Genomic DNA, 17985 nt, shown 5'->3' with positions numbered 1-17985 from the left:
ACTTATAAACCATTCCCAGTCCCTTATTAACTTTCCTACTCCCTTATTAACCTTTTCCACACTTTTATAAACACTACTTATGTTTTTAAACATATTCTACACTCTTAAACCTACATAACTTTAACAACATATGTATACAGTACAGCAAAATCCTGCGATACAGAGAAAAACCCGTGATAAATAATTAAATATAATGTTTTTACAGATCCTGCGATACAATGAGGCCATGATAAGTGAACTACGATATAGAGAGGGACTACTGCACATAAGTATAGGGTTCAGTACCATTTAAGGTTTGGGCATTCACTGGGGATCTTGGAACATATACCCACAGATAAGGGGGGACTGCTATATCTTTAATATTCAATTTATACGATATTCTAGGATAGGCAAGCTACTCTGTGTTACATATTTTAAAAAATCAGAACAATGGTTGTTTCTGGGGAGTGGGAGTGGAGATTGAGAAATGTTATATGAGGGAACTTATGGGGTGATGGAAATACTATATAGTTTGATAAAGGATTGTGTTATACAGATCAAATTCACTTACAGTACAATTAAGATTTTTGTATTTCATCTTGCGTACATTTTATCAAAAGAAAAATTGTAAGCAAAAAATATAATGTCAGAGATTCTGATATCTTCTACATTAAAAAAATTGCAGGGTGGGCCGTGATTGGTGTGGTTCAGGCCAGTTCGATTTCCGGTTCAGGGCACATGTCTAGGTGTGGGCCCACGCAAGAGGCAACCGATTGATGTTTCTCCCTCGCCGCAATGTTTCTCTTCTTCTCTTTCTCCCTCCCCTTCCTTCTCTCTAAGAATAAATAAATAAAACCTTTTTTAAAAATTAGAAGGGGGGGTATCTTTCATTTTAGGTTTATGTGAATTGCATTGTGGGTAATTTCCTCCATTGTTTTTCCAATTTACTAATTCTTCCTGTAACTTAATCTGTTGTCAAACCCTTTTGTTCAGTTTTAAATTTGTGTTGTTGAATTTTTCCCTTTTTTACATTTTTAGAAACTATTTCATTCATTTTCAAAACCAACTAGGTCATATTTTCACAGTTTTATGTTCTCTGTGGATGTTTGTTAGCTTGCCTCTTACTCTTTAAAAGAACAAGCACAGTTTTTCAATAAAACGAACCTAATGATCCCAGTGACTGAAATCTTGGGGTTTGTGTCTGCTGTCTGCCGTTGTGGTTCTCACTCTACCTTGTTTCCATGTTCACCCGGCAGTGTCACGTTCACTGTCCTTGAAGAGTTACTTGTCAAACACTTAGAATAAAGATGACGCTCTTCAGAAAGGATTTGTATTTGCTTCTGCCAGGGACCTCCTAGGATACTCGAACCTGAGACAGTGTTGAAGGAAATTTACGACCTGAGGGCTCTTGATCCTCCCAGGTGGTATGAATTTGAGCTGCAGATGCACATGAGGGAGGACCCAGCTGTGTTCAGTTCCCCAGAAAGGGGCACCCCACATCACCACCACACGTTCAGTGCCAAGACACCCGAGCGGCAGTGTTGGACAGGGGTTACCTCTGGCTCACCCCTCCACCTTTATCCTGCGGTGTAACCCTCTGTTCCCTGCTTCCCGCTGGGAGGCCCCAAGCTTTACAAAGTTGTTCAGCCCACCTGCGAAGTAGTTGAGACAAGCAAACAAGCTCAAGGGCAAGAGCTATTTATAGAATCCCTGCACTTCTGGCTTTCCTTAGACTATGGCCTAGGAATTCTTTACAGTCTTACCAACTCTTCAGTGATTGCAAGGTATTTATTTTTATTTATTTATTTTTTTTACTTATAAAAACAAACAAACCCTCACCTGAAGACATGTTCACTGATCTCAGAGAGAGAGGAAGAGAGGAAGAGAGAGAGATGCTGGTGATTCTCTCTCTGTCCCTCCTTCCCTCTCTCTTCAACTTTTTTTTAAAGTATATTTTATTGATTATGTTGTTACAGTTGTCCCAATTGTTTCCCCCTTTGCTCCCCTCTTCCCTCCAGCAATCCAACCCCCCTTAGTTCATGTCCATGGGTCGTGCATATAAGTTCTTTGGCTTCACCCTTTCCTATATTATTCTTAACTTCCCCTGTCTATTTTGTACCAACCAATTATACTTCTTAGCCCCTGCATCATCTCCCCATTTCTCCCCCTTCCCCCTCCCAGCTGATAACCCTCCAAATGATCTCTGTACCTATGATTCTGTTCCTATTCTGGTTTGCTTGGATTTTGTTCTTATTTTTTAGATTCAGTTGTTGATAGTTGTGAGTTTGTTGTTCTCTCTCTTCAACTTATGTGCCGTGACTGGGGATTGAACTTACAGCCTAGGTATGTGCCTGACTGGGATGGCACCTGAAACCTTTTGGTGTGTGGGACAACACTCCGCTCAAGTGAGCCACTTGGCCAGCGTGAGATACTTAAAATTCTTTATCTGGCTTTTTTAGTTGCTTTCAACAGGGATGTTGATTCTGAGAATGTGGTCTGTCATATTCCCTAAAAATGGAGCTCACTATCTCTTACTTCTCAGGTTTGGCTTTAGCCACTCCAGAAAAACAGCTCAAATCTCACATATAAGCTCAAGGAATTTTGTCCCAAATTCTGCTGTGCTATTTTAAAGCTGTTGAGTTTTTCCCTGCCCCCCCTCCACCCTCCCCTCCCCCGCCCCAATGCACTGGGTCTGCAGAGTCCCCAGGATGGCAGGACACCTGCTGGGAGACAGCAGTGCCCTGAGCCCTTGCAGCCCAATGCTAATGTGCCATGTGTCACCAGGGATCAGCTGAACCATGAAAAAAAAAATTTAAATGAAGAGCAAAAGGGAAAAAATAAATAGGTTACAGTGATAAATCACCCCAACAGCTTCTGTCAGTGGGACGACAGGTTATTTTTTCCTGCCTTTTTTATACTTGAATAAATCTTGCAACCTTTTTTTCCCCAAGAAATACGTTTTATGTTAATATTAAAAATATTAAAGTGACCAATAAAAAAAGAAGTAAACAGAAAAGGAAAAATCCCACTCTCCCAGCAGCTGTGGGTAGTATTTGAGTAGCCGGCAAGTTTGGGCAGATCATTCATTTGTGACCCCGCTGGTGGCCAGAGTCTGGGCTCCCGAGACCGGGGAGGAGCGCCGGGGTTTGGGTCTGCGACCTGCCTCCTCCTGCGTGATCCCAGCGTGGCGTCTGCTGAAAGGACCTAAAGTTCCCATCTTCATTTGTTTGCTGTGAGCTCCAGAGGAGTCCTGCATGAACTCAGCAGACAGCAGCGTTGAGGGGTTGGGGGGATCTCCGGAGTTTCAGAGACTGAGCTCTAGTGCTGGTTCCTCAGATGATGTTGGATTTCCATCCCAGATACAAAGGGGAAGACCGGCTCGTCGCCGGTCCTTGTTCCCCTGACAGTGTGTGGTTCTGCCCTGCTCACTAGTCCTGGTGGGCAAATGTGGGAGGTGAATGAAGGGCAGGCTGTTCCGAGGCAGCTCAGGATGCAGGGGAGGGGATCAGCTAGGTGAGCCTCGAGGTTTACTGAGGAGTCCACACCCCAGGTCTCTGCCAAGTCCTGCAAAGGGTCCGCTTGATACTCTGTCCTTCCTAAGCCAGACCAATCAAAATCCTCCCTCTTCCTGTCCCTCTGTCCTGCCCGATCATCAACACGTCTTTGTTTTTTTTTTACAATTAGTTTTTTAAAGATTTTCTTTCTTTATTTGTCTTTTAGAGAGAAGGGAAAGGAGGGAAACATCCATGTGGAAGAGAAACATCAATCGGCTGCCTCTTGCAGGCCTGCAACCAGGGACCCAGCCTGCAACCGAGGCAAGTGCCCTGACCTGGAACTGAACCAACAATCTTTAGGTTCACAGGCCGGTGCTCAATCCACTGAGCCACACCAGCCAGGGCTTGACACATCCTTCTTGAGTATCTCTTCTATTGCTGCCACCGAGAGGAACTCTATGGAATAACTGGACTCTTCTTGAACTTCTCCAGTAAATGCTTAAAAAGAAGGCCTAGTATATGTCACACCTGTCTCTGGCCACACCCCATCTCAGGGCCAAGGCTGCACCCCTTCTCAGGGCTTAGGCCTGCTCTCCCCCACCCCCACCCCCCACCTACTGTCCCTGGTTCCCACACCAGCTTCGCTTCTCCGGAAGGTCCTCTGGAATCTGGGCTGTCCTCTGATTTTGTGTCTGGCCCCTGGCGCTCCAAGCAGGTGGGCAGAGAGCAGGGCCATGGGGCAGAGGCAGGGCCCAGGCTCAGATCATGAGGGACGCCGAGGTGGAGCCTGCCAGCCCGGTCTGTCTCCCTTGGGAGAAGCGACTATTTCTTCCTATGTAGCCAGGCAGCGGAGGCTGGGAACCTGAACGCTGGGGATGCCAGCACCTCTGAAATTGCAGGGAGTGTCTGGGAGGATACACCAGTCCGGGATGAGGCAGGGTGAGGCCCACCAGACACTTCTGCCCCCCCAGCCCCAGCAGGGGCTTTGTTTGAGCCTCATGGCTGGACCCCAGGCCCAGCCCCACCCTGGGTGACTATATTTTTTCCACAGGGCCACTGAGGCACCTCCAGACAAACTGATTTGTTCCAGTCACAGGAGAACATACCGGGGAAGTGTCCTCGTCCCTCCCCCCTCTTCCTGGTTATCCAAGGACACAGCTGGGGAAGCTGTCCTCCTCAGCCTGGGGCGTCTGGATACCCAACATCTAGTCTCGATTATTCTTTAGCTCATTTTCACTCCACTATGGCCCCCCTTATGGGCACACCCTCTGGTTATCAGCTACTCTGCTGACTTCTTCCACAAATATTTACTGAGCCCCAGTTCTGAGCCAGGAGATGAAATGTGAGCCGGAGAAGTCAGGGTCTGAGCCCTCGGGCTTGCAGCATCATGGGGTGCACAGCTATTAACCAAATACCACCACCAGTTGGCCTGAGTCTGTGCATTCAGCACGTGCTGCCTGCGAAGCTGAGACCTGGCTCCTGACTGAATAGAATGAGCCGAGGGTGGGGGGCACCCCAGCAGGTGCAGAGTGAGGTAACTGGAGGGGCAGCAGGAGTTAGCAGGTCAAGTAGGAAGGAACAGCTCCTGCAGGGCCAGGCAGGCCACCCTGGGAGGAGGCCATGCGGCAGGGAGGGAGTGGGGGCTGGGTTGAGGACGCTGGGAGGGGGCAGCCTGAGCAGACCCTTCACTGCAGAGTAGATATATTTTCTTTATTCTGAGAGCAATGGGCAGATAGAGAGAGCGAGAGCCTGAGCGAGCGCCTGGCGTCATGGAAGCAGAAGGGAGAGCTCTGTGGCAGCTCCCAGGTGTCCGACTCACATTCAGACCCTCCCTGAGAGGTGGGGCGCCAGGGACCCGAGAGTGAGGTTGGTGTGGGAACCAGGAACAGCAGGTGGGGGGAGAGAGCAGCCTGGTCCTGAGATGGGGTGCAGCCTGGGCCCTGATATGGGGGCTCAGCCTGGGCCCCGAGATGAGGGTGCAGTCTGAGCTCTGAGATGGGGGTGCAGTCTGAGCTATGAGATGGGGTACAGCCTAGGTCCTGAGAGGCGGTGCAGCCTGGGCCCTGAGATGGGGTGCAGCCTGGGCCCTGATATGGGGGTTCAGCCTGGGCCCTGAGAGGAGGGTGCAGTTTGAGCTCTGAGATGGGGGTGCAGCCTGGGCCCTGAGATGGGGTGCAGCCTGGGCCCTGATATGGGGGTTCAGCCTGGGCTCTGAGATGGGGTGCAGCCTGGGTCCTGAGATGGGAGTGCGGTCTGGGCCCTAATATGGGGGTGCAGCCTGGGTCCTGAGATGGCGGTGTGGCCTAGGCTGCAGCCCTTCTACTCCCTCTCAGCCCACCCCCACTCTGGGGCTGGCAGGGAGGGTCATTAGGACTGGAAGGTGTCTGTCTGTAGAGGATGCACAGCACCCCAGGAGAAGGAGAGTCAGCGCTACTTGGCCGCTTCCTCCCATCTCAGGCACTGATTCTGGGGGATCGGACATGGTAAACGAGCCTCGGAGAAGCCTGCCTCACAATGGGTGTCTGCTCTGAGGACTGGGCTCCTCCGCGAGCCTGGGAAGGGGTGGGGAGGAGGGAGAAGGGGAGCAGGCGGGAGGGGGCAGAGGAGGGGAGGAAGGGAAGAAGTGGGCAGAGAGGGAAGCAGGGAACAGAAGTGTGGGGAGGGCAGAAAAGGGAAGAGGCAGAGTGGAGGAAGGGAAGGGAAGGGAGGGGGAGGGGAGGAGCTGCAGCTGTCTGCCAGCCCTGCCGCCTGCCTGCCACCGGTGAGTCACCGTGCCAGCTCCCACCGCCTGCCTCTATTTTTATATCAGCGCCTGCTCAAATCGGACTCGTTCAGTGAGCCTCCCCTCCGTGGAAGAGAATCTGAAGGCAGAGGGTGAGGACCGAGGGAATCATTTAGGTCTAAATAGGAATTACAAAGCGATCCTTCTCTCCCACTGGTAGATCTTTGTCTTTTTAATAACAAGGCGCTTAAGCTGCTGCTGCACAGGGGTGTGAGGAGTGGCTAGGCCCCCGGGAAGCCAGCAGAGTCAGCCAGAACCACAGCATGGGCTCTGGCGCCCAGGGAGGTGGGAGCAGCAGGAGGGCTTCCAGCAAGCTGTGCTAATAGGCACTTAAATGTGACACCAGGCCTACTAGGGTGCTGGGCAGAAAGCAGAAAGGCTGCCACTGTCACACGGAGTGGAGTTGCCAACAGGTGATCAGAAATAAATGCAGGAGCCTCGGGCTGGCACTCAGATGCTCAGAGGCACCACCCTACAAGCCCTGTTATCTTGTGCAAATAATTTGATGTCTCTGAGCCTCAGTTTCCTCATCTGTGAGAGGGGGTCGTGTGCCCAGCCCTGCAGCATTGGAGGGGTGTGACAAACCGACCAGAGATGCTGTCACCATGTCCACTGTGGGGAGGGGGCTGTAGAACTACCGTTTCCTCTTGCTGGGTCCGCGAGGAGACCACTGCTCCCTACCCCTTGCCCCCACTACTTCTTAGACACTCAGTCACAGGCAGGGGTCAAACTCTGCCAGTGCCTTTGAGCCCCTCTGGGGCCCAGCACCACACCTGGAGAAAGCAGATGACTTGCATAATCTCCAAGTTGATGTTCCTCCTCCGAGGTCCTGTGGGCTCTAGAACTTGGCTTTTTGGTGCCTCGGAGGTCCTGGGAGGAGGAAGTGAGCACTTACCCTTGCTGGGGGGAACTGGGTGTGCTTTGTGAGGGGTGGACAGCTAGCGCTAAGGTGTCCCCCATGCCCTCAGGATGGACCCCCACCCGCTGTTCTCTCCCAGCTCCTGGGGCTGATGGAGAAGAGACCGGAGCAGCTCTGGTCTTCCCTGCAGAAGAATCCCCATGTCCACAGCAAGATTCCAGAGATCCAGGGCCCTAAGCGGCTGCCTGAGCACAGAGGCTGAGGGCCAGAGGCTGAGCTGCTGAGCCCGCGGGCACGGCTCCGAGGGCCCCGAGGGTCACACCTACAGGAGCAGGCGCCTGGCCACTGGCACTGGCTTCACTTTCTGGGGACTCCCAGGACAGGCAGCTGTCCTCTCCTTCACACACTCTGCCTGACCCTAGAAGGAAGCAGAGGGACACTGACAAGTGGCCTGATATTGTTTTTTCCTTTCTGCTTGGACAAGTAAGTGCAGCTTTAAACTCAAACTCTAAAGCCAAGAGTGGCTTGATCCTGGGGGGCCCTGGGGAAGAGACAAGAGCCTCCAGACCCTGCCAGGGAAGGACAAGGGGCCAGGCAGACTCCATGCACAGGCTGGCCCGCCCTCCCCTCCCCCTACCTCGCTGAGCACTGTGAGGGGAGCCCAGGCCCCATTCTCTTAGACGCCACCTCTCAGTACCTCAGTCACCTGGCTCCACCGTGCCAGGGAGCTCACCCTTCACTTCACCTCCATTCTTCTTGTCCTGAACTGTTTGCCATTCCTGAGCAGAGCCTGTCTGTGCCTGTCACTGGCCCCAGGCAGATGGCAGGGTGCTGGCCCCAAGGGCAAGGGCAACCTGGCCTTGAACTGCTGGGACACTTTCCCCCAGGCCCCAAATGCCTGGCTTGGGTCTCATCAATCTCAAGTGCTCCCTAAGAGCAGTGGCCAAGCCCCCTCCTGAAAACGTGGCTCCCAGGGCCACCTCGTTCCTTCCACGGGCCCGGCTCAGCCACAGGCTGAGCAGCCAGTCTCATGAACTGGGCTGAGGGGACTCTCCCTCTGTGGCCAAGGACAGTCAGCTCAAGAGAAAAGTAGAAGTATTCCCATTCTACAGATCTGGAAAACAAGGCTGAGAGTGGATCGTGGAATCCCAAGCTATTGTTGCATCAGGAAGGCTGTGTCTCGGGAGTCAGGGAATGCCCTGGGGGGGGGGGGTTGTGGTTGCAGAGGGACTAGGGAAGATGAAAGGGGGCAAGTCAGCATTGAGGACAGAGCCCACCATCGTCCTTCGCAGGTCTCTAACTGTTCTCTCTTCCGGTGGCCTCCACCCATTCTTTGTCCCTTTCATGGGTTCATTGTCCCCTGGACAGAGAGCACTGGCGGAGGGTGGGCATGGACCGAGCCACTGTTCTGCGCTGGCTCTGGAGCCCGGAGCAGGAGCAGGATGTGGGGACGGAGCAGCCTTTCTGGGCTGGGCTCACTGTGACAGCTGGGCCACATGCCTGCCATTCCCCCCAGCACGCTCATGCTCTCGATATAGGGCGCTGCTGGCCCACCCAGGCAGGGGGCCTCCGGCTCAGGGCCAGGCGCCCTGCCGCTTTAGGGCAAGGCCAGTGGGGACAAGCTGGCAGGTGTCGGCTTTCTGCTTCTCCCTGCATGGCCAGAGCCTGCAGCCCGAGTTCTGATTCGTGCGTATAATTAGGTCCCAGGGATTCCTGCAGCCATGGGTGAGCCTCAGAGGGTGGGGCCCCATCCAGTCTGTGGAAGGAACTTGTCCCTGAACCTGAACTTCGTGGGGGTCAGAGAGCAGGTCCACTGCCTCCTCCGGGCACAACAAAGAAGGTGTCTTTGGTGCTTTTAGCGCCTTTTCTTGCTGTCTGTCCAAGGCCCCTGAGCTCCCACATGGGCCTGCCTTGCTCTGTTGCCCCTCGTGCACTCCCGCCTGGCTTTTTTCTGGTCTATAAACTAACCTAGTTCATGGCTGACAGGGGCTTAATTGCTTTCTCTCCCGGGGTAACATATGGGCATGTTTACTGGGGCATTTAATGCTATGACTCTACAAGGAGAGTTAATTTTGGAAATTGGGACCACACTGCCCTGGAGGCCTGCCTAGGGGACAGGTGGGCCCCCTGCGGTGGAGCTCTGGGTGGAGGAACGCACACAGTCTTCTCTTCCTGCTTTGCCCCAGTACCATTTGACAATGACTGGCAGAAGGAGAGAGGCTGAGCAGCTTTGCCACCAAGGCAAAGGGAAGTAACAGGCAGGCATCTTTAGGCAACTAGGGAAGAGGACGTGGGCCCCCCCGTCTCTCGTTATCCAGCTGTGGAGAGTGAGCCTGACCCCCACCTGGCCTCCCAGGGGGCTCAGAGCCAAGGCCAGGCCTACAGAGCAGGTCTCATGTGATTTATTATTATTATTATTATTATTTTGCTAGACTAAGGACTTTATTAACCTTTGTCTCCAACTTTATTCCCAGGCTTCTTCTGTTTCATGAGCTGCAGAGAATGAATTGTGTATGAGAAATATCTAAAAAGAGCTGGGCCTAAAAATACTCCAGAGCTAGATGTTATCAGATCCATGATCAGAATCTGAAAATGCGTTCATAAGTAAAACGGCAGCCCCAGTAATCCCTGCAGGTCTCATGTCCTTGAGGTAGACTCAGTTCCCTGTGCCTCACTCTCTGGAGCCCCATCAGACCCCTCCCCGAGGCCTGGCTGTTTGGCCGCATCTCTCCAGCCTCTGTTTGAGTTGGTCCCCGGAGGCCAGTTTCTGCGAAGCTGCCGAAGAAACCATGCCTGCTGTCCGCTGTCCGGGAAGGAGGGGACCTCTGGATGTGAACCTTGACAAGGACCCCTTTCCTACCCCGTGTGTGCTGCCTTCCCCCAAAGCAGGCATCGCCAGGCTGATCCATTTGCCCACTCTTACAACCCTTGGGTGCCCCCACTTCCCCGGTGCTCCAGGTCAACCTGACTTGGGGACAGTCCCTCCGTGACTCGGAGTTGGCATTCTAGCTCCCGGACATGGTGGCTCATGAATGTCATCTTGGCCTGTGGCAGTCCTTGTAGATTACACGCCCCCTCCTCCCGCCCCTTCCAGAAGCTCTGGCATCCTCCTCCCTGGTCTACAGCGGCCCCGCCTTCAGGCCCAGGCCAGTCTGTGCACTGTGGCAGTCAGTGGTGTCAAGCTTCTCCCGGACTGGGTGGCAGGCAGTAAGTCAAAGGAGTGGGGCCACCCTCTGCATGGGCCACCCCAGGAACAGGGGGACACAGAGCTCTGGGGCAGACATGGCCCAGATGCTGTTTTGAATGATGTAATGTCTGACGCTCGGCTCAGAAATGGAAAAACTCCCCATTTCTCCAAATTTTCAGTCTGGTCGGCCATAACACACAAACCTGGGTGTGCAGGTTTGCTTTTGTTCCGGGGAGTTTTTCAGTGACAACCGAGGGAGGGCTGAGACCAGCTTTGGGTGATGGGTCAGAATGGAGAGGAAGGGAGTGAGGGGTCAAGAAACCGGGTGGGTGGCGGGGCTGAAGTTAGGTGTGCTAACAATACTGTCAGAATCAGGGGGTACTATCGGTGCTGCCAGAAGAATAGTGCCTCAGCCCTGGCTGATGTGGCTCAGTTGGTTGGAGCATCATCCCATAAACCAGAAGGTCACGGGTTGGAGTCCAGGTCAGGGCACATGCCCAGGTTGTGGATTTGGTCCCTGGTTGGGGTTGGGGTGAGTACGAGAGGCAACCAATTGATGTCTCTCTCTCACATCGATGTTTCTCTCCCTTTCTCTCTCCCTGCAGTCCCCTTTCTCTAAAACTCAGTAAGCACATCCTTGGGTGAGTATAAAACAAAACAAAACAAATAGTGCCTTGAACAGGGGAAGTGCAATATACATGTTTGTTGAAGGCATTAAGTATATATGATTTAAAAGCTCAGTTAGAGCTTTAAAACTGTTCATTCCAAGTTCTCTCTCTCTCTCTCTCTCTCTGTAAGGATACCCAAGGAAAGGGGCCACATTTGTCTTTTTACCAGGATATTCCTAGCGTCTAGTCAGTGTCTAGAACTTAGTAGATATTCAGTAAAAAGTGAATTGATGAATAAGTGAATGAAATTATGCTTGCTTTGGCAAACCATGAAATTTTAAGGTCTACTCTACCTTAATTGTGAGTGCCGTGTGTGTGTGATTTTTTTAAAGAATTGGACGTACTGGTTTCAGTTGCTGACAATTTCAAAACGGAGTGTGTCCCTCCTCTGTTGTCTGGCCTTGTGTGCTGCCAGACTTCCCGAATGCTTTGACGAATGTCCCCCCTCCACGACGTCAGCAACAAGGTGCTGCCGGGGGGAACGGGTGGGGTGAAGTAGGTGGTGAACCTGTAGCCTACGATCTTTTTTTTTAACCGAGTTTTTTTTGACACTTTTTTTCCTTTGAAAGTAGCCAGAGAGTAGGAAGGATGCACTTATACTAAAAAGATGTGTCTTCTTCAACTGAAGTTTTTTTCTAGAACAGGTCTCTACCGAAAATGGTGCTTGTACTAATTCCTGTAGAATGAACTCCCCGGCCACATGATTCTCCAAATTGGTCTAATGGGCAGCTGGCATGTCCCCAAACGTGGATGAGTTCCCTTTGTCTGTGGAGCCAAATAAGTGACTTCTGGGACTGGAAAGAAATGAGGACTCAAGATAGGTAGGCTGCCTACCCCTGGCTGCAGAAAAAAGAAAAGAAAAGAGTAAAAGTCCTGGAGGACAGCTCAGCTTGTCCCTATATGACAAGGTTGCAGGTTCAAACCCCTGGTCAGGGCACATGTAAGAATCAACCAATGAGTGAATTGATATGTGGAACAACGAATTGATATCTCTCTCTCTCTCAAATCAATCAATCACTAAAAAATAATAATAAAAGAAAAGAGTAAAAAAGTGAAGAGAAGGGGTGGGTGGAGATGAGTGGGGACAGAAGGGGGCTGAGTGGACCCCTTCCGGACACTGGGTATTGTCACCTTTTTCTTTAGAAATGTAATGGGCGGAAAAAGGCCTTGATTGTTGACTTGATTTGTGTTTCTTTGTTTACTGGTGAAGCTGAACGTTGCTTTTGGCGGAGTGTGTGTGGAATACACTCACTGGCTAACCTTTTTTCCTGTGACTGTCCCATCTGTCACCTTTGACCACTGGTTGAACAGACACCTGGTTGTCCTCTTAGCTTGTCAGGACTCTCTATCCCTGTTTCTTGGCTGGTTTGCATGTTGGAATCATTTTTTCTGGCTCCTTGTTTCAAGGCAGTGTCCTTCTGAAGGACAAAGTTGGGGTGGATTTGCAGACATTTTCGCATTATCGGCTAGCAGAGGTGCACATGCTGGAGTCCAGCTTGAATTTCAAACTGGCAAGAAGGATGCTTGTCACTGGGGATGATAAATTTGCTTTGCTCATTGGACGGGACTGACAGCACTTTATGGGCTTCAACAAGTCTTTTGACACCCTTGCTCGCTGGGTGAGGGGGGACAAATAGAGGGCAGCAAAGCTCTGGTGACAGGGAGAATCATGACAAGGCCTTAGACCGAGGGCCAGAAGCCTTTGAACTTGCAGTGAGATCTTGGCAAGAACTGGGATTTCTCTGGGTCTTGGCGACTTCATCTAAAAAGTAAGAGGAAAGAAGTGGGGGACCTTCTTTCTTTTCTTCTTTCTTCTTTCTTTCTTTCTTTCTTTCTTTCTTTCTTCTTTCTTTCTTTCTTCTTCTCTTTCTTTCTTTCTCTCTTTCTTTCTTCTTCTTTCTTTTCTTTCTTTCTTTCTTTCTTTCTTTCTTTCTCTTCTTTCTTTCTTTCTTTCTTTCTTTCTTTCTTCTTTCTTCTTTCTTTCTTTCTTTCTTTCTTTTTCTTTCTTTCTTTCTTTCTTCTTCTTTCTTCTCTTTCTTTCTTTCTTTCTTTCTTCTTCTTTCTTTCTTTCTTCTTTCTCTTCTTTCTTCTTTCTTCTTTCTTTCTTTCTTCTTTCTTCTCTTCATTCTTCTCTTTCTTTCTTTCTTTCTTCTTTCCTTTCTTTCTTTCTTTCTTTCTTCTTTCTTTCTTTCTTTCTTTCTTCTTCTCCTTCCTTCCTTCCTTCCTTCCTTCCTCCCTCCCTCCCCTTCCTTTCTTTTTCTTTCTTTCTTTCTTTCTTTCTTTCTTTCTTTCTTTCTTTCTTCTTTCTTTCTTTCTTTCTTTCTTTCTCTTTCTTTCTTCTTTTCTTCTCTCTCTCTCCCCCTCCTCTCCCTCTCCCCACTCTTCTCTCTCTCTCTCTTCCTTCCTCCTTCCTGCCTTCTTTTCTTTTCTTTCCTTTCCTTGCCAGAGGACACATTTATTGATGAGAGAGAAAGAGAAACAATGATGTGAGAGAGAAGCATCGATCAGATGCCTCCATTATGTTCCTCCACCAGGGATCAAACCTAGGTGTATGCTCTGACCGGAAATCAAGCCCATGACATTTTTAGTGCATGGGTGGTGCTCCAGCCAACTGAGCCACCCTGGCCAGGGCTTACTTGTTCCTCTCTCCTTCAGCACTTTGAGCTGTTAGAACCTCCATGTGTTCTTGAACTTCCAAAGATTTTATTATGAAAAACAGTGAGCAACAGAATGTTGTGAGAATTTTCCATGGACACGCATGTGCCTGACACCTAGACTCTACTCACCAATATTGGCATTATCACCTTTTCATTCGTTCCTTCACCCACCCTCCAATCCATCTGATTTTTGTTGCATTTCAAAGCAAGGTGTAGATATGTATTCATTAAATGTTCTTGTAAGTCATTTTTAGTCCACTCATAAAAGGAAAGGTTTGAATTGAGTGATCCTTAAGGTTACATCTTATTTCAAAGATTATAACACGACACTGTTCCTAAAATGTCTCTAACAAAAAGATTTCAGGCCCCTGACTGAAGAAAGTATTTTCCCCTAATTTCTTTGCTATCAGTATTATGATTTTTTATTGTTGAAAAATGAAAATATAGGGACAGAAAGAAAAAATTAAAATCACCTGGACATCCAATTTTGTGTGTTCAGATCTAGACATTTTTTCCCCCAGTGCAAATAGATATATAAGTAATTAAACAAATGCCATCACACTTTTGGAAGCTTATCAAAGATAAGTGATATGATTCTGAATACACACACACCTGCCACACTGCGTGTGTCACTGGTTTTTTACAGCAAACCAAAGAGGTAAGTGCTTTCATCACCCGTGTGTTCCTGATGAGGCGACCAAGGCAAAAAGAGATTAAGCAAGTAACTAGCAGAGCTGACTGAATTCCAATTTGGCTGAATACAAAGCACATAGACACTTAATGATTTTGTTTATTTCCAACCAAAAGGTAATTAGCATTTCTATACCTGTACTGAAAAATGGATACTTTGGACTATGAAGATTGCTTACAGTTATACATTTAGAGGGATTTAGCTACATTAAGAGGAGATATGTTACAGATTTGGTAGCAAGTATAAAGAAAATAGCCCAAGTAGCTTAAGCAAAGGCGGGGGAGGGGAGGTAATTTGGAAGGGTGTGTGAGATGGTGTCAGGCCTCAGGACAGAGAGCCTGGGCCCCTCTCCCTGGTGCCTGTCACCTTCCCCTTCAAATGTCCACTTTGTTCTTTCCCTCCTGGCGCTGGTTTTTCTGGTTAGTCTGGCTCACCTTAGAGAATGCACACCCTCAGCTCCCAATTTACATTTCCAAGTTCAACCATAGGCAAAAGCTCTGATTCTAGATTCTATTAGCTCTCCGTTCTGAAGGAGAATTTCAGAAATAAGGAAATCTGATTGGTCTAGTTTGATCAGGGTTACGCCCCTGGCCCAGTAAGCAATGGCTGGGGAAGGGGAAGTGCCCCGACATTAACTTGGCTGAGGGCTGTTCTCTGTCACTGATAGAGGGAAAGAGGAAGTGTCCTATTGAAAAGGATCACCGGCTTATGGGTGGGCAGGCACCCCAATAGATACCCCTCAAAAGAATTTGTGGAACAGAATGACCAGCAATCCAAAAGTCACTCCACCGCACATCCTCCCTGCTCCATCCACCGCTGGAAACCTCTTCGCCTGCCGCGAAGGACCAGTGGGACACACAAAGTCTTTAGGGGATGGACAGACAACTGAATGTGTCCGGAGCTGAAGGGTTTGAAGGGCTTGGGTTGGGTCCGGTGTCCATCTGCTTGGGCTGCTCTAACAAAGCGTGACAGATGCGTGGTATAAACAATAGGAATTTACCATGTCACATTACAGAGGCCAGAAGTCTGCGATCACGTGTCAGCAGGGGAGGATTTGTTACAGGCCTCGCTCCTTGGCTTGTATCTGGCCATCTTCAAGTCCATCATGGCTATCTTTTCTATGTGAATGTCTGTCTCTGAATTTCCCCCTTTTACAAGGACACCAGTCATATTGGAGTAGAGTCTACTCTAATAGCCTCATTTTAATTTGATGACCTCTGTATAGATAATGTCTCCAAATAAGGTCATATTCTGAGGTACGGATTAGTTCTTTAATATATCAATTGGGGGGGCATATAGTTCAACCCCTAAATTCTTCTGAGTGTCCCTTCAAGTGAGTGGAGGGAGGCATGTGGCCAGGTGGCATGCTAGGTGTGTAGGACCCCATGAGCATCATCAGAAGAGGGAGCTCAGATCTGCTCTTTAAGGTGCCCTGGTGTGATGTGAACCCCAAACAGTCTCTATTTAGGAAGGGACAAAATAGATATCCAAGAACTCTTTGTTCAATGAGCAAATGAAAAAAAAACAATGTATTTCTCAGAGGCCACAGGATTAAGAGAGAAGGAATTGGAATCACAGTTGGGTCTTCTTGGCAAAACAGGTCCAAGTCCCCAACCCAGAAAGTTTTTGTCTCCTCTCAGAGTGGTGGGGACAGAAGCTAAATGTGTGTGAGTGTATGTGTGTGTGTAGGGGTTCTTTTGCTCTGAGTCCTTCCTGAGACTCCAACACCCTTATTACTTTTCCTCAGGAAGTCGGATGCCTGCAAATAAAAGCTTTGACTTTGAATACTGGTCTCTGGTATGGGTTTCAAGACCCTGGTTCAGAAGTGAATGCCAAGGATACCCTTCTTTCTAAACTCAGCCTCTTCAATGATGAAAGAGTCACAGGGTAAAAAAGGAAGTACCAAGAATAAAGCTATTTCAAGATATTTTTTGCTTCATTAAGATCAACAAATGTAGTGGTTCATGTGCCTCAGAGGGTGTTTGAAGAATAAGAAAAAAGCTGAAAGACATAGAATTAAGCCACCTGGGCACTGATTCATCCCTTCTTTAATGTGAAATGACATGCCATTTTTATGTAAGCCGCTTTTCCTTATGGCTCCATGAACTTCCTGGTCTGAGTAGATGAAAGACGTGTTCTCTCAGGAGTGACACTGATGTGATCGAAGTCTTTGAAGGGCCTGGAATGATGTTGTCGTAAGGAGAAAAGTGGATCCAATGTAAATAAGTGATTCATCACATGGAAACAGGGCGGGGCCCAGCCCCTGTTACCCATGTCTGTGCAGAGCATTTTCCACAGTTCAGAGGAAAGACACTTTTTACCTTCATACAGAATAAAAATAACAGTCACTGTGTCTAGGTTTCATCTCCAAAGAACAAAATCTTGAGCATTTCCAGTAGGCCTGGACCCTCGTCCCTGACTTTTTGAGGGGGGCTGGCAGGGGCTGTGACACAGGTACAGGGATCACCTCTGAGAGCCTGGGGTTTCCCACCATGAAAAGAAGCTGACAGGTGACAGGTGTAAACATAGCCATTTCAGGGGGGTCTTAACATTAGGTACTTGTTGGATTTTTTTATTGGATGCGCTAGTCTTACCGATGTCTGGATCCCTTTTTGTACATACCTTTTTCCTTTTCCTTTTGAAATACTCATCTGCTTCTGAGGCTTCTCTTGAGAGAGCGAGAGATGATTTTGATTTCAGAATTTTGAAAAAGCCACATACACACGATGCTCCTTGCAGAGCCGTGGAGAACGTTGAAGGGGTCCCGGTGGTGCCTGCTTTGCCCGATGGCGGCCTCCTGCCGGGCTGCGTTCTTCTTCTTGTAACCCCGGCGTCGGGGCTCTCGGCTGCCCAGGACCAGGTGACAGACATGGCCTCGTGAGAAGCATGGGCACAACATCGGTCTGTGTCGTTCAGTCCACGTGTGTTCTTGTAACCGACAGTGGTCGGCTCTGTCTCCTTTGGGGACAGTCTGACCCTCGGACAGCAGGTGGGCAGGGAGATGGTGTGGGTCCCAGAGGACTTTGATGACCTTCAAACCATGTGTCCATCACCAAGAGCCACCTGTAGGGCAGCCATATATTTGCAACAAAATATGGGGACGATGGCCTCATCCCTGGACCCCCTCTGTGCTGAAAACTGTGGCTGTGGTCACTACGGCTGTGGGTCTCATTTCCCTCTGGGGTCCTGCCGGCCTGCGTGGAAACGAGGTTCAGCGCGGCAGACGCTGCTCTGCCCTAACCCCAATGACGTCTCCTGTGCCTGAGAAACGTAGGTGACAAATCAAGTACGCATCTCATCACAGGAGCAGATGGCATGGTCCCCTTGCCTTTCACGCCTGGCGACTGCTGAAACCCTAGAAAGAGAGTAACTGGAAAACGAACCCCATTTGCTTCATACAATCATTTCTCTTGCCAAGCGAGAAGTTCCACCTAAGCAAGGATTTTATTTTCCATGAAAGCTGCACTAAGCTCAGTGAGGAACTGCAGCTGGGTTGCACCTTTATTTTAATGCAGATGATAATAACGACTCTAGTGTTACCACGACCTCCAAGAGCAACTACATAGAATGTCCTTCATATGTTAAGTGACTTGTACTTCGCGAAGCACTTCTCCATGGCCAGATGGATGAGACTCGGAAATAGCCCTCCCCCTCCCTTCCTCCCACGA

At 49.4% G+C, this 17985-nt stretch overlaps 1 long non-coding RNA gene across 1 annotated transcript; it reads left to right on the top strand.

The window, feature by feature from the left end:
- Nucleotides 1–11514: 11514 nt before the first annotated feature.
- On the top strand, nt 11515–16242 carry LOC149992453 (uncharacterized). Its single transcript, XR_016508266.1, has 2 exons — nt 11515–11790; nt 16065–16242. It is a non-coding gene; the product is annotated as an uncharacterized LOC149992453 (long non-coding RNA).
- The last annotated feature ends 1743 nt before the right edge of the window (nt 16243–17985 follow it).

This window comes from Furipterus horrens, unplaced genomic scaffold (genome assembly GCF_987537825.1).
Source record: "Furipterus horrens unplaced genomic scaffold, mFurHor1.1.pri manual_scaffold_15, whole genome shotgun sequence".
Classification (NCBI taxonomy): Eukaryota; Metazoa; Chordata; class Mammalia; order Chiroptera; family Furipteridae; genus Furipterus; species Furipterus horrens.
This window is presented reverse-complemented; position numbering and strand designations above follow the sequence as displayed.